The following is a 14462-nucleotide window of genomic DNA, read 5'->3' as shown; positions in this document are numbered from 1 at the left end:
GGGGTAGGGCTTATACGAGCATCCTGAAAAATCATGCTAGGGCTTATTTTCTGGTTAGGTCTTATTTTGGGGGAAACACGGTAAACACTCAAACTTCATCACTGCCTAGTTATTTTACTATATTTACTGTATACTTTTGAGGTTACATCTATTGTATTTATACAGTAGACATACTATATACAGGTGGGCTTCTACATATCTCTTCCCAGCTTAGTATTTAATGACATTACATTGATAGCTTGAAATCAGCCATGACGGAAATATTTACCTCCACAGAAATTGGTAAACATTAAAAATGTTTGTTTGGAGTGCAGGGTGTTAGATTTTACCAGCACACCCCTAGGTCTAGCATAGGTAAAGATTTGAGCCCTCTCTGCCACTGAACAATAAACTAATCACTAGCACAGGTTGGCCCTTCTTTTCTAAGCCCCTTGACAGTGCTTGGGAATAATAAGGGTGGGTTTTGAGGTCACATGAAGGGTGTTATTTCTGTTCATTGGCCCCAGGGAAAAGGGATGTGAAAAAGATCACTAGGAGACTTGATAGGGAAAATGTGTGAACCCTGCAGTTCTGTGTTTGAGCCTCTACAAAAGTGCTGCATTATTCACAGCTGTCCTTTCTGCCCAGGAGAGCCCAGACCAAACCCCTCAAACAGAAATCCCCAGGCCTAGCCCAAGCCTGTGCACCCTATATCTCTATGCAAATAAATCTCTTTGATTATTATCAGTGGCCCAAAGTCAGCGGTTCTGGGATTCATCCTGATGTAAAAAACCCAGATCTTTGAGGCCATAGGTTGTAAAGTCTGTCTAATAAAACGTTCTATGACTCTTTATTCAGACACTTGCTAATTGCTTACTACAATAATTTGGCAACTTGGTTAGCACTGAGTACTAGGAGGAGGTCACTAGTGCCCCCTAGTGGCAAACTTTGAGAAGGCGCGAACCCAGAACCCAGAACTTCCCATAAACCGTGGGAAATGAGGGCTGAACGTTCAGCGCAAGGCAAAATGCAAAACAGGGCATGTTGTGATGCTTCCACTTGTGTTATGAAAGGGATAGAAATGGGGAAGCAGGTCTATCGTATCTCTAGAAACGGTACTATGTCAATGTAATACTTTAAAAAATGTTTTTAAGAAATAGAGACAGCTTGTCCTTGTATAAGGAGAGATCACACAGCAAGTGTTAACTGAGGCTGTGCCAGCCACTCTTAGGCATTGTTTCTCAAAGTCTGGTCCTCTGACCACCTGCGTCAGAGTCAGCTGGCATGCTGATAAAAATGCATATTCCCAAATATCACCCAAACCCAACAGATTTCGTTTCTGTAGGTGTGAAAGTGTAAAACAAGCTCCCCAGGTGTTTCTGATGAACCTAATGCCTGAGGACCATTTGACTTCAAAGATAAGAAATTCAGGTGGGTTATCATTGCTGTTACATTATAGCTGGCTCTCACGGAAAGTCTCTCGTGTCATCTGTCCCAGATCAAAGAGGCGGAAGAGACAGGACGATTAAATATGACATGTGATCCTGGATGGATCCTGGTGCAGAAAAAGGACCATTAGTGAGGCAATTGATGAAATTTGAAAAATGTGTGAAGATTAATTAATAGTATTGTTTCCATGTCAATTTCCTTGTTTTGATAATTATACTATGATTATAATATATGAGGAGTTAGCATTTGGGGAAGTTGGAAAAAGGGTCTCTGGGAATTCTTTGTACTATTTTTGTGTGTGTGTGTGTGACTTTTTGGCAAGTAAAAACTTATTTCAAAATTTAAAGTTACAAATTTTTAAAAAATTTAAAGTCTCCCATTTGGTGAATATTTTACATCCTTGCTACTTGAAGTGTGGGCCATGGACTAGCTACATAAGCTGCGCCTGAGAACTTGAAGACATGAAGATTCTTAGCAACCCCCCGGGAAGCACGGAGCCAGAATCTGCACTTTAACAAGATTCCCAGATAATTTATACACTCATTCAAGCTTGACACAGCAAACTTTACTCATATTACCTCATTAAATCTTCCAACAACACTATAATCCAGATAGTATTAGTCCCATTTTACTGATGTACAGACTGAAACTCATGGAATCGTCACTACCCTATGTCCCAGGAACAAGTAAGTAGAAAGGCTGGGTTTGAACCCATGTCTCTCTGATGCTAAAGCCCGTTCTTTCAAAGTACTGCCTGCCATCTGGTTGCATATCTAAATTTTGCAATTATGTATAAGACTAGGACTCAGCTCTTACAGGCCCTATTTCCTGGCTTTGTGGATGAAAAAAAAAGGGATTCTATGGAAAGTAATCTCACAGGGTGATCTGATCATAGATTCCTAACTGGGCAGGTCATGAAGGGTAGTCACACCCCAGGTATAAAACTTTTTTATTAAATGGCTTATCTTTGCCTTAAGCAAGCCCTGTCTATTGGTTCTGTGCATTTGAAATGCCCCCTTTTAGTCCCCAACTAAACTGTGCAAGACAGCACATAATCTTAACTATCCTGTAATCTGATCCCTGCCTTGCTTTCTCCCACCTTCATGTAATCTTTGTTAGTTCCCTTCTTAATCTCAAATGCATAAAATAAACTGTTGTTCTCCATAGCATTTGAGACCTTGATCCCTGGCATATGTCATCAGCTTGGCTCCAATAAACCCTTATAAAAATTCTCTGCAGGTTTAGATGTTTCTTATGCCAACAAATGAATGGGCAGGACAGACACATTGCACAGCCTCTTCCGGCTCCAGCATCCAGCTCAGTTAACTTCTGGTCACCTTTATCCAGGCCTCACAGCTAGCTGGGGTGCTGGGATGAGAAGTAAGCCTCCATTATGTGCTTTTATCTAAGCCTACCAAGGATGGTCTTCAGAACTCATGAAGTGAGTGACATCGCTCATTGGTGTTCTTTTCCTCTTACCCACAGGATCTCCCAATACTGCAAGCCTCTCCCTTCCCAGGCTCTTAGCCTTTATATCGGGGCCAATAGAATTATGCTTTCAGATTGGTGCATGGCTCAGAAAGACCTGAATGGACAAATCCACTTTGCAGTGTTGGCTGAAATAGTTTGCAGAGTGGTGTTCCCATGAGGTCTGCACCTATGCAGTATGAAGCACCAAATAGTGGCACTCAGGTGGTGACAGACACAACTGCAAGCTGGTCAGATGACTTTCCCAGGCCCCTTAGGTCTCATCACACACTTGTCTCTTTATTCAAAGCCAACCCTTTGAGGAAGAAGCTGCCAGGTCATTCACTACTGCATAAAGCAGGAGGAGAAAAGCCGTTACAGCCACACCTAGTCCTGAGGATGCCTCAGGCAGCTAGCTACTCAGAGATAAGCATGGTGAAAGATCTGAGCCTCATGTCAGTTTAAAGTTTATCCCTCAGAAGACTTACGTGCAAAGGTTGTCTTCCTCTGACTCCCTTTCTTATCTCAACCCCATTGTGTGTGTGTGTGTGTGTGTGTGTGTGAGAGAGAGAGAGAGAGAGAGAGAGAGAGAGAGAGAGAGAGAGAGAGAGAGAAATTGAGACAGAGAATGAAATGAGAAAGAAACATTCTTACAGATCCATTCAAACTGGGAGTGTAGAGTCAACACCACCTCAAATCCTGCTGGCCCAGAAGAGTTTCACTTTTCTCTTTCTCCTTTCTCCGTTGCATGGTTATTGGGAAATCTCACATACTTAGAACCATATTTCCCAAGGGAGAGGCTTGTTGGGGATGGGGGAGAGTGTCCAAACTATCCAAGCAGCTTTTTAAACTACTGTTTTTGGAGCAATAGTTCTCAAAACTAGTTTGCCTAAAAAGCATCTGGGGTGATTTTCACAGGTCTTGGGCAGGCCCCAGGGATATGCATTTGTAGTAAGTATTCCCAGGCAGTTCAGCTGAGGGAGGTCTAAAGACCACCAGCTGAGACACAGCGCTATATGGCAGCACTTCTCAAACTTTCATCAGCATTCCTAGGGATTTCGTTAAAACGCAGGTTCTGACTCAGTAGGTCTGGCACACGGTAGGGTGGGCCGTAGATGCCACATTTCTAACAAGATCTGAGAATATGCTCATGTTGCTGGTCAGAACCAGCTGGAGCTCCAGGGCTCTTCAGTGTGAAGTCTTTCCCAATTGCACACCCTGATTTGTGTGTTCTTTAATAACGTGCTTTGCTCTGTTATAAGCTTCTTGAGTTATCAAAACCATGACTCCATCTAGGAAAGATAGGACAGTAATTTTGTACATTCTTCTCCCTGCTAAAAAAATAAATAAAATAGCGTGTGATTGCTTGAACTTAAATAAAATTGTGTTACACAACTAAATCTTGCCAGTCAGCTAAGAATTACTCCGTTTTTGAAAGCCGTATACAATCCAATAAAAAGTCTGCAGGGACCAGGTGTTTTCCGGTCTTTGGAGACAAAACTGCTAATTCAGGCTCCAGCTGCGAACATTTTTTCTTCTCAAGTTTTCTTTCCCTTTTGGGGAAAAGACTTTTAAATTCAGTGACAGCAGAACTCTACAGCTCATTCATGTAGAGAGAACTTAAAATGTTCTCCAGTTTGTTATCTGCTAAACTGTGTGTGTTCCAAAGGCAACTAGAGGGACATTGTCACCTTCCCCGTGCGTAGCAGCTGATGAGAGAAGTGGCAGCTTGGCCTAGGATGATCATACAGAAGCAGGGTTTCAGAAAGGCCATAAGATGTCCCTTCAATTTTTGTTGTTGTTGTTGGAGTTTTTCCTCCTATTTTTTAAATTTTATTTTCAAAAATTGTGTTAAAATATACATAACATAAAACTTACCATTTTAGCCATTTTTCAGTGTATGGATTAGTGGCATTAAGTACATTCACATTGTTGTGCAATCATCAGCACTGTCCAGGTCCAGCACCTTTTCATCATCCCAAACTGAAGCTCTGTACACATCAAACAGTAACGCCCAATTCCTGCTTCCCCACAGCCCCTGATAACCACTGTCCTACTCTCTATCTCTATGAATTTGCCTACTCTAGGTTACCTCATATGTCTTAGTAAGCTCAGGCTACCGTAACAAAATACTACAGGCTGGGTACCTTACACAACAGACTTTTCACTTTCTCACGGTTCTGGAGGCTGGAAGTCTGAGATCAGGGTGCCAGCATGGTTCTGGTGAGAGCTCTCTTCCTGGCTTGCAGATGGCTACTTTCTCACTGTGTCCGCACATGGCAGGAGGGCAGAGAGAGAGAGAGAGAGAAGGACGGAGGGAAGCAAGAGATGGGGAGAGAGCGCTCTCTGGTGTCTCTTCTTATGATGACGCTAATCCTATTGGATCAGAGCCTCACCCTTATCACCTCATTTAACCTTAATTACCTTCATAAAGGTCCTATCTCCAAACATACTTACATTGAGGGTTGGGGCTTCAACATGTAAATTTTGGGAGGACACAATTAAGTTCAAAGCATTATATAAGAGGAATTATAAAATATTTGTCCTTTTGTATTCGGTTTATTTCATTTAGTATAATGTCCTCAAATTCGTTTGTGTTATATAGCATGTATCAGAACTTCATTCCTTTTTAAGCCTGAATAACCGTCCATTGTATGAGTACACATAAATATTTTATTTATTTATTTATCCATTGATGGGCATTGCGTTTTTTCCACCTTTTAGCTATTGTGAATAATGCTGCTGTGAACATTGGCATACAAGTGTCTGTTTGAGTCCCTGCTTTCAGTATATCTCCAGAAGTGGAGTCGCTGGATCAAATGGTCATTCTATGTTTAACTTTTTTTTTTTTTAACTGGGGAACCATGTGTTTTTCCAGGACCCATCAGCTCCAAGTCAAGTAGTTGTTTCAATTTAGTTGTGGAGAGTGGATCTCACTGACCCACATGGGGATCAAACTGGCAACCTTGGTGTTATGAGCACTGCACCCGCCCTAACCAACTGAGCTAACCAGCTGCCCCTCTATCTTTAATATTTTGAGGAACCGCCATATGCCCCTTAGACTCTTGAGCCATGGACACATGTTGACATGACCCCATCACATCCCCTAACCCAGGGCCGACCCTATCAGGATCATAAAGGGAAAATTTTATCATTTTCTCTCTGAAGCGTGCTCAGCATCTCCAGTCCTTCCTCTGTGCTACCCACCAAGTGGCTCTTCACCAGCCAGATGTGCCTATGATGGACCCTGGAACTTGTTACAAATGCAGAGATTATCACATTGGATAAAATAATCAAGACCCAGGGCCAGCCGAGTGGCGCGATGGTTAAGAACCGGCTTGGGACGACAGAGGGCCCCGGTTCGGATCCCACATATGAGGGCCAGTAACACTACCCTCCACAGCTAAGATGCTGAACAACAGCTCAACCTGGAGCTGGGCTGCCGTGAGTCGCTGGCGACGGCACAGGCTGCAGCCCCTGTGGCAGTGGGTTACCATGGGTTACCGTGTGTAGCCCGCAGCCAACGTGAGCTGCCGTCCAGAAGCCAGTGACGGATCTGCCTTGCGCGGGAAGAGCGCAATGATGGTGCCAACTAGGGCCAGTGAAGCAACGTCCTCCACAACTAGACTGAAGAACAAAACGACAGCAACTTGTCTGTTCCCCTTCCCCCAATACCCCAGCACTTTTCCCATCCCCCCAACTCCCCAATAAAAATCTTTAAAATAATAATAATAATAATAATAATCAAGACCCAACAATATTGTGTCCATACAAACCTGACTTTAAATATAAAGGCACAGGTAGGTTAAACATAAAAAAAATAAAGACATACCAAGCAAAAACTAACTGAAAGAAAGCTGGAGTGGCTATATTAATATAATACAAATAGCATTCTTTTCTCTCTGATTCACTAACAATTAAATAAATATTTATTCTCTTCCTCCATTCCTCATATCAAGGGGCCAGCAAGCAAAACACATCTCCCAGCCCTAATTACAACTATATATATATATAAAAATCACCATCTGTTGAGACCCATAATGTCTGACTAGCTGCACCATCTTCCTTCCCTCATTCAGAGACTACTGATCATCTCCTCTCCAACTCTAGACATTATCCTGGAAGATTTCCTGTAAGCATCACTTCTACCATGCTAGCATCTTAGTTCTTCAACCATCTTTATGGTTGCAGCCCACTGTTGTATTGTCAAACTTTGGTGACGCCCATCAAGGAGGTTTCAAAAGGCTCCGAAGAGCACTAAATAAATCAGCAACAATTTCAAGGACATCGTGACTATTGTATATCAAAGTCTCATAATTTCCATAAAATGTCTACAGTTGTCACACTCCTCAGAAGTGTGAGGCTGTTGGAATGGAACAGTTTCTTGTCCTGACTGATGTATACACAACTGACATCTATGATTACCATCTCAGCTGAATTGTGAGCCCAACTCAGCCATTCTACTTCTTGTTCCTACTCAGCTCCTTCCACCTCTACCCTCAGGGCTCTCCTAGAGCTAGAAGACAATGTCTTCTAGCCATTCTCACCATCTGTGCTCTCAGCTAGAACATTGTACTCATTCACAGAGAAAATGGAGTCTCTCAGGCAGGAATATGAGTTCTCCATCCCTGACCCACAGAATGGTTTGTATCTGCACCCACACAGGTCTTCTTTGCTCCTGCCCTCTCTGAAAGAGTTGGTCCTCCTCCATCTAGGGTTAATCCCACCTCACATGGTTGGGCTCCATTTCCCTGTCTTCTCAGACACGTGGTTTTTCAAATATACCCTTTTTCTTATGTCTTCAATTACTCCCTTTCCACTGGCTTCTTTGCAAATAAATATGCTCACATTTCTTAAATCCTAAGGGAGGTGGGGTAATAAACTTTTCTTTTCATAGCAACCATTTCTATTTCTTCATCCCCATTTACTCTGTTTTTTCACTGGAAACGTTTATTGCTATTTCTGACTATTGAAAGAATACAATTTTACTTCAGAACAGTTTAAATTAGCTAGAATTATACACAGCCTACTTTAATTCTCCCTCATTTGGTTACATGTATCAAATGTGTCGGGGCGTGGTACCAAGCCCTTATAAAAGGAAAGAGGCCAATTTGTTAGGAACTGTGAACAAAGAATTGACACAGATTCAACTACCATTCCCATCTTCCCTGCCTGCCTCTGCCCCTGTTCTCTCTCTCTTAGTCCCAAAGCTCAACACTGTCATACAAGTAATCTGGACATTCTTCACTTCAGGTGGGTATGGCTGGTGACAGCTGAGGATTTTAATGGCTCCTTCTGGTCCATATCTTGACTATTCTGAGCTCCTCACCTCCATGAGGAGCAACAAGGTCACAGGGTGAAAGTAAGATAAATGTCATGGCATCATTTCTTTAAAAATCCTCTCCACCTTCCACTTCGGTCCATCTCCTCTAAAGCTATTACATACATTGATTTTAATTGGCTTATTTCCTCTTAAACTAAGTCAGAGGAATAGGGGGTTGTAATTATTATTGGCTTAATTACTTTATCTTACTTGGTAATAATTTGATAATACAGTAATGAAAAATTCTTTTGGTCAAGTCTCATAGATCTATACAAAGTTGCATCTCTGACCCTTTTTTTGTTTGTCTCATATCTCCCTGACCACAGCTGGGAAAGGTTCTTAACTTTTAAGGGCTCATGGGATCACACTAGGCCCACTCAAATAATCCAGGATAATCTCTCATTTTAAGGCCCTTCACTTTAATCACATCTGCAAAATCCTTTTATCCATATAAAGTAATATATTCACAGGTCTGGGCATTAACACGTGGACATCTTTGAAAGATCATGTTTCTGCCCACCACACATGATACATTTTAAACCTTCAAGAACTGACTCTCTTGCCGTAATTGTTTACAAGTGTGAGAGTGTAACACAATGGTTCCAGTTCACTGGTGTGAACTGTTATGTCAATGATCACATTTCAACCCAGAGAGGGTTAAAGCCAAGAGGACTTGTTCCATATACTTAAGCTATCACTCCAAAAGTAAAATCTAAAATCTATACACTGTTAGAAACACAGAGAAGCCCTCAAATGACTAAAGATAAAGAGCAGTATTTAGGTATTTAATAAAGTTGTTTGCATTGTTGGACTCTTTTTTTTTTTTTCTTTTTAGCTGAGCCATCCTGCCACCTGTTGGCAGCTTAGCAGCAATTCAGCTCAGACCAGGACTCAAACCACTGTTGCTCAGAGCTTGCACTCTTTGAGCAAGCTCTTAACCAACTGAGCCACTCAGCCAGCCCATGTTTGCATTGTTAAAGTTGTCCATTTTAACTGAATTCTCAACTTTTTTTTCAATTCTGTGTAGAGATGATCAGTGACTCCAAACGGCTACCGTTTCACATTGAAGCTTTTTCATTTTCCCAGTGTCCGTCCAAATCATGAGGAGAGAGTCATTTTGAAAGAAACCATTATCCTCTGACTTAATATGTTTAATAGGATGAATTTTCAAATTAGCATAACCTGCAGATGCATTTGTTTATCTGAACAACTTGAATTTATTCCTACAAAGCACTAGTATTCCACAGGGGAGGCAAGGTGTACACAATAACAATAAAACTAGATCCCGGAAAGGGCATTCTCTGATTGTGGTGTACTTGATTCCTTTTGTTAGTTGAACAAATTGGTTTTGAACTCAGCCAAAGATCTTGTTGAGAGAATTTTAAACTAAAAATAACTCAAACAACTTAATAAAAAAGATTCTCATAAGTATTTTTCTAATCTCATTGGCAACCTGGAGTGAATAAGGAATGTTTTGGTTTTTTTCCCCATCATTTTGGGAGTCATTGCCAAATTACTCAACACAAGTATGAGTTCTTAACAATCCTTTCAGATGGCTTCTTTAAATTAAAATTGTTTGAACAAAAATCACTTACACCTCTTTTGTTAGGAACTGTCAAAAGAGTAAATTATACGTAATCACCTCTCAAACTATGAATGCACATGAATTAGAATTCTTGGTGCAAGTTTACATTAAAACTAAAACATTCTCATTAATGTAGATCCTCATATATTTTTTCTTGAGCTATGTAAAGTTGAGCTGAATATCTTTATTTCCAGAATGATCTTAAACATTTTTGTCCTCATTAGAAAACATTTTGGTAAATTGATTAAATATGCCACTGTTTGTATTACATGGTTTACTTCTTTGTTTCCATTATGGCAAGTGATATTATTTTTCTGCATAGCAACATAAATTTTTCTTTTAAAATACATCTATATTAGTAAAAATGAGTCAAATTATACAAAATAGTATACACTGAAATTTGGGAAACACTGACATAAAATTTAAAGTATTTGCCTAAATGCTCGGTAAATAGTATATACGTAATAAAAAATAGCAACTATTTTATTTTTTAAATTATTTTTTTTTCAGTTACAGTGACAGTCAATATTATTTTATATTAGTTTCAGGTGTATGGCATAGTGGTCAGACATTTATATAATCTATGAAGTGATCCCCCGATTAGTCTAGTACCCACCCCCCAGTATACATAGTTGTTGCAACATTATTGACTATATTCTCTATGCTGTACTTTATATTCCGTGACTATTTTGTAATTACCAATTTGTATTTCTTAATCCATTCACCCTTTTCACCCAGCTTCCAAACCACCCTCCCCTCTGGCAACCATCAGTTTGTTCTCTTTATCTATGAGCCTGTTTCTGTTTTATTTGTTCCTTATTTTGTTCTTTAGATTCCACATATAGGTGAGATCATATGGTATTTGTCTTTCTCAGTCTGACTTATTTCAGTTGGCATAATACCCTCTAGGTCCATCCATGTTGTTGCAAATGGTAAGATTTCATTCTTTTTTATGGCCAAGTAATATTCTATGATATATATGTACTGCCTCTTCTTTATCCAATCATTTATTGATGGGCACTTGGGGTGCTTCCATATCTTGGCTAGTGTAAATAGTGCTGCAGTGAACATAGGGGTGCATATATCTTTATGAATTAGTGTCTTGGATTTCTTTGGATAAATATCCAGAAGTGGAATTTCTGGGTAATAAAGTAGTTCTATTTTTAATTTTTTGAGGAACCCCCATACTGTTTTCCATAGTGGCTGCAACATTTTGCAATCCCACCAACAGTGCACCAGGGTTCCCTTTTCTCCACATCCTCAAAACTTGTTTGTTGACTTATTGATGATAGCCATTCTGACAGGAGTGAGGTGGTATCTCGTTATGGTTTTAATTTGTATTTCTCTAATGATTAGTGATGTTAAACATCTTTTCATATGTCTATTGGCCATCTGTATGTCCTCTTTGGAGAAATGTCTATTCAGGTCCTCTGCCCATTTTTTAACTGGATTATCTGTTTTTTTGGTGTTGAATTGTATGAGTTCCTTATAAATTTTAGTTATTAACCCTTTATCAAATGTATCATTGACAAATATCTTCTCCCATTCAATTGGCTGCCTTTTCATTTTGGTGGTGGTTTCCTTTGCTGTGCAAATTTTTTAGTTTGATGTAGTCCCATTTGTTTATTTTTTTGTTTGTTTCCCTTGCCCAAGGAGATAGATCAGAAAAAAATATTATTAAAAGCAATGTCAGAGAGTTTATTGCCTTTGTTTTTTTCTAGGTGTTTTACGGTTTTGGGTCTTACATTTAAGTCTTTAATTCGTTTTGAGTTTATTTTTGTATATGGTGTAAGAAGGTTGTCTAGTTTCATTTTTTTGCATGTTATCTGTCAAGTTTTCCCAACACAATTTATTGAATAGACTGTCTTTATCCCACTGACCATATTGGAGTGAGTTTACTTCTGGATTCCCTATTCTGTTCCATTGAGCTATGTGTCTACTTTTATGCCAATACCATGCTGTTTTGGTTACTATAACCTTGCAGTATAGTTTGATATCAGGTAGCATGATACCTCTAATTTTGTTCTTCTTTCTCAAGATTGCTATGGCTATTTGTGGTCTTTTGTGGTTCCATATAAATTTTAAGATTATTTGTTCTAGTTCTGTAAGAAATGCCTTTGGTATTTTGATAGAGATTGCATTGAATTTATAGATTGCTTTGGGTAGTATGAACATATTAACGATGTTAATTCTTTCTATCCATGAGCACAGTATGTGCTTCCATTTATTTGTGTCTTCTCCAGTTTCTTTCTTTAGTGACATAGTTTTCCAAGTACACGTCTTTCCCCTCCTTGGTTAAATTTATTCCTAGGTAATTTTTTTTAATGCAATTGTAAATGGAATTGTTTTCTTAATTTCTCTTTCTGACAGTTCATTATTGGTGTGTAAAAATGCAACTGATCTCTGAATATTAGTTTTGTATTCTGCTGCTTTACTGAAGTCATTCATCAGTTCTAATAGCTTTTCATTGGAATCTTTAGGGTTCTGTATATATAGTATTATATCATGTCTTCTGCAAATAATGACAGTTTTACTTCTTCCTTTCCAACTTGGATGTCTTTTATTTCTTTCCCTTTCTGATTGCCGTGGCTAGGCCTTCCAATACTATGTTGAATAAAAGTGGTGAAAGTGGTCATCCTTGTCTTGTTCTTGATCTTAAGGAGAACGTTTTCAGCTTTTCCCTACTGAGTGTAAAGTTAACTGTGGGTTTGTCATATATGGCCTTAATTATGTTCCCTTTATTTCCATTTCACTGAGAGTTATCATCATAAATGGATACTGGATATTGTCAAATGCTTTTTCTGCATCTATTGATATAATCATATGATTTTTATCTTTCATTTTGTTTATGTGGTGTATCACATTAATTGATTTGCAAGTATTGAACCAACCTTGCATCTCAGGAATAAATCCCACTTGATCATGGTATACAATCTTTTTAATGTATTGCTGAATTCAGTTTGCTAATATTTTGTTGAGAATTTTTGCATCTATGTTCATCAGGGATACCAGCCCATAATTTTCTTTTTTTGTGATGTCTGTTTCTTGTTTTGGAATCAGGGTAATGATGGCTTTATAAAATGAGCTTGGGAGGGTTCCCTCCTCTTGAATTTTTGGAATAGTTTGAGAAAGATAAATGTTCATTCTTCTTTGAATGTTTGGTAAAATTCACCTGTGAAGACCCAGGACTTTTGTTTCCTGGGAGTTTTTTGATTACCAATTTAATTTTGTTATTATTGGTTCAGATTTTCTGTTTCTTCTTGAATCAGTCTTGGAAGATTGTATGTTTCTAGGAACTTATCCATTTCTTCCAGACTGTCCCTTATTTTGGCATATAATTGTTCATAATATTGTCTTATAATCCTTTGTATTCTATGGTGTCAGTTGTCACTTCTCCTCTTTCATTTCTGATACTTATTTGGATCCTCTCTCTCTTTTTTCTAGATGAGTCTGGTTAAAAGTTTCTAAATTTTGTTTATTTTTTCAAAGAACCAGCTCTTGGTTTCATTGATCTTTTGTATTATTTTTTAGACTCTATTTTGTTTATTTCTGCTCTGATCTTTGGCCATGTTCACAGCTTATGGGCTGCTGGAATCCTGTTAAGTAGGATTCACCTCAGTGGGCTCTGGTGCCTGGTGAGACCGCCCTTTGGGTGTGCTGCTTGTGGGGCTAATTGGGTAGTACTCTTCGGTGGTCTGAAGCCCTCTGGGTATGTTGGTTCAGGAGCCTTTTGGGAGGGGCTCTGTTGCAGGCCCAGGTCAGCCACTGTCTGTGACCAGCTGGGGACTACCTGGTAGGAGCTACAAAGTGATCCACTGCCTGTTGGTCACTGCCTGCTCTGGACCTGGAGGCCTGTGGGAGAGGCCACTCTGTGAACTGAGAATGGCTGCCACCAGTACTGGGCCTGGGGTGGCTCCTCAAAAAGCCTAGGGAATTCTGAGGCCTGCTGATGCCTGCCAACTCCTGTAAGGCTCAGCTGCTGATAGAGCCTTGGATGAGGTGGGGTCTCAGGGAGTTACCAAGGTGGAAACAGTGGTGTTCACCAGATTAATGTAGATTCTGATTTGGTGCCACTGCTGAGCCTGGAGCTACTCAGCAAAAGTCAGAGCACACTGAGGCCAGCTGCTGCCCATCTGGGGCCCATGGACCCCCAAGAGTTTTTGAAGCACAAATGTAGTGCATGCGGGGCTGCTACTGGCCACAGAAGTGCCTCCAGCATTGCACAATTTGGGTGAGGCAGGGTCCCAAGTAGTCACCAGGGTGGAGCAAGTGGAGCTCACCAGGCCAATGCAGATTCAGATTTGGCCATGTAGGGGAAGGCTCAACACAGGAAAGATGGCATCTACCTGCTGGCTGCCCTGAAAGAAGATTCTACACAGGGAAAATGATGACTGTTCCTCCAGCCCTTGTCCTGAGCCAAACAACTCAGCCTCTCCTCATATGTCTGACTCCTCCCAAGTCACTGTCTGTCACGTCCTGCGTGGCAAGGGCAAATGGGACACGAGAGGGGAGACGCAGATTGAATAAAAAGAGACAGAGACAGAAGTAATATTTAAGTGCGAGACCAAGGGACTCAGCCTTCAGAGAGTCAGACTGAGCCACCGAATCGGGTCGAAGCTTGGTTTTTATTGAGAAGTAAAACTGCTGTTGATCAGATTA

The sequence above is a fragment of the Hipposideros armiger genome, unplaced genomic scaffold (assembly GCF_001890085.2).
Source record: "Hipposideros armiger isolate ML-2016 unplaced genomic scaffold, ASM189008v1 scaffold_356, whole genome shotgun sequence".
Taxonomy (NCBI): domain Eukaryota; kingdom Metazoa; phylum Chordata; class Mammalia; order Chiroptera; family Hipposideridae; genus Hipposideros; species Hipposideros armiger.
This window is presented reverse-complemented; position numbering follows the sequence as displayed.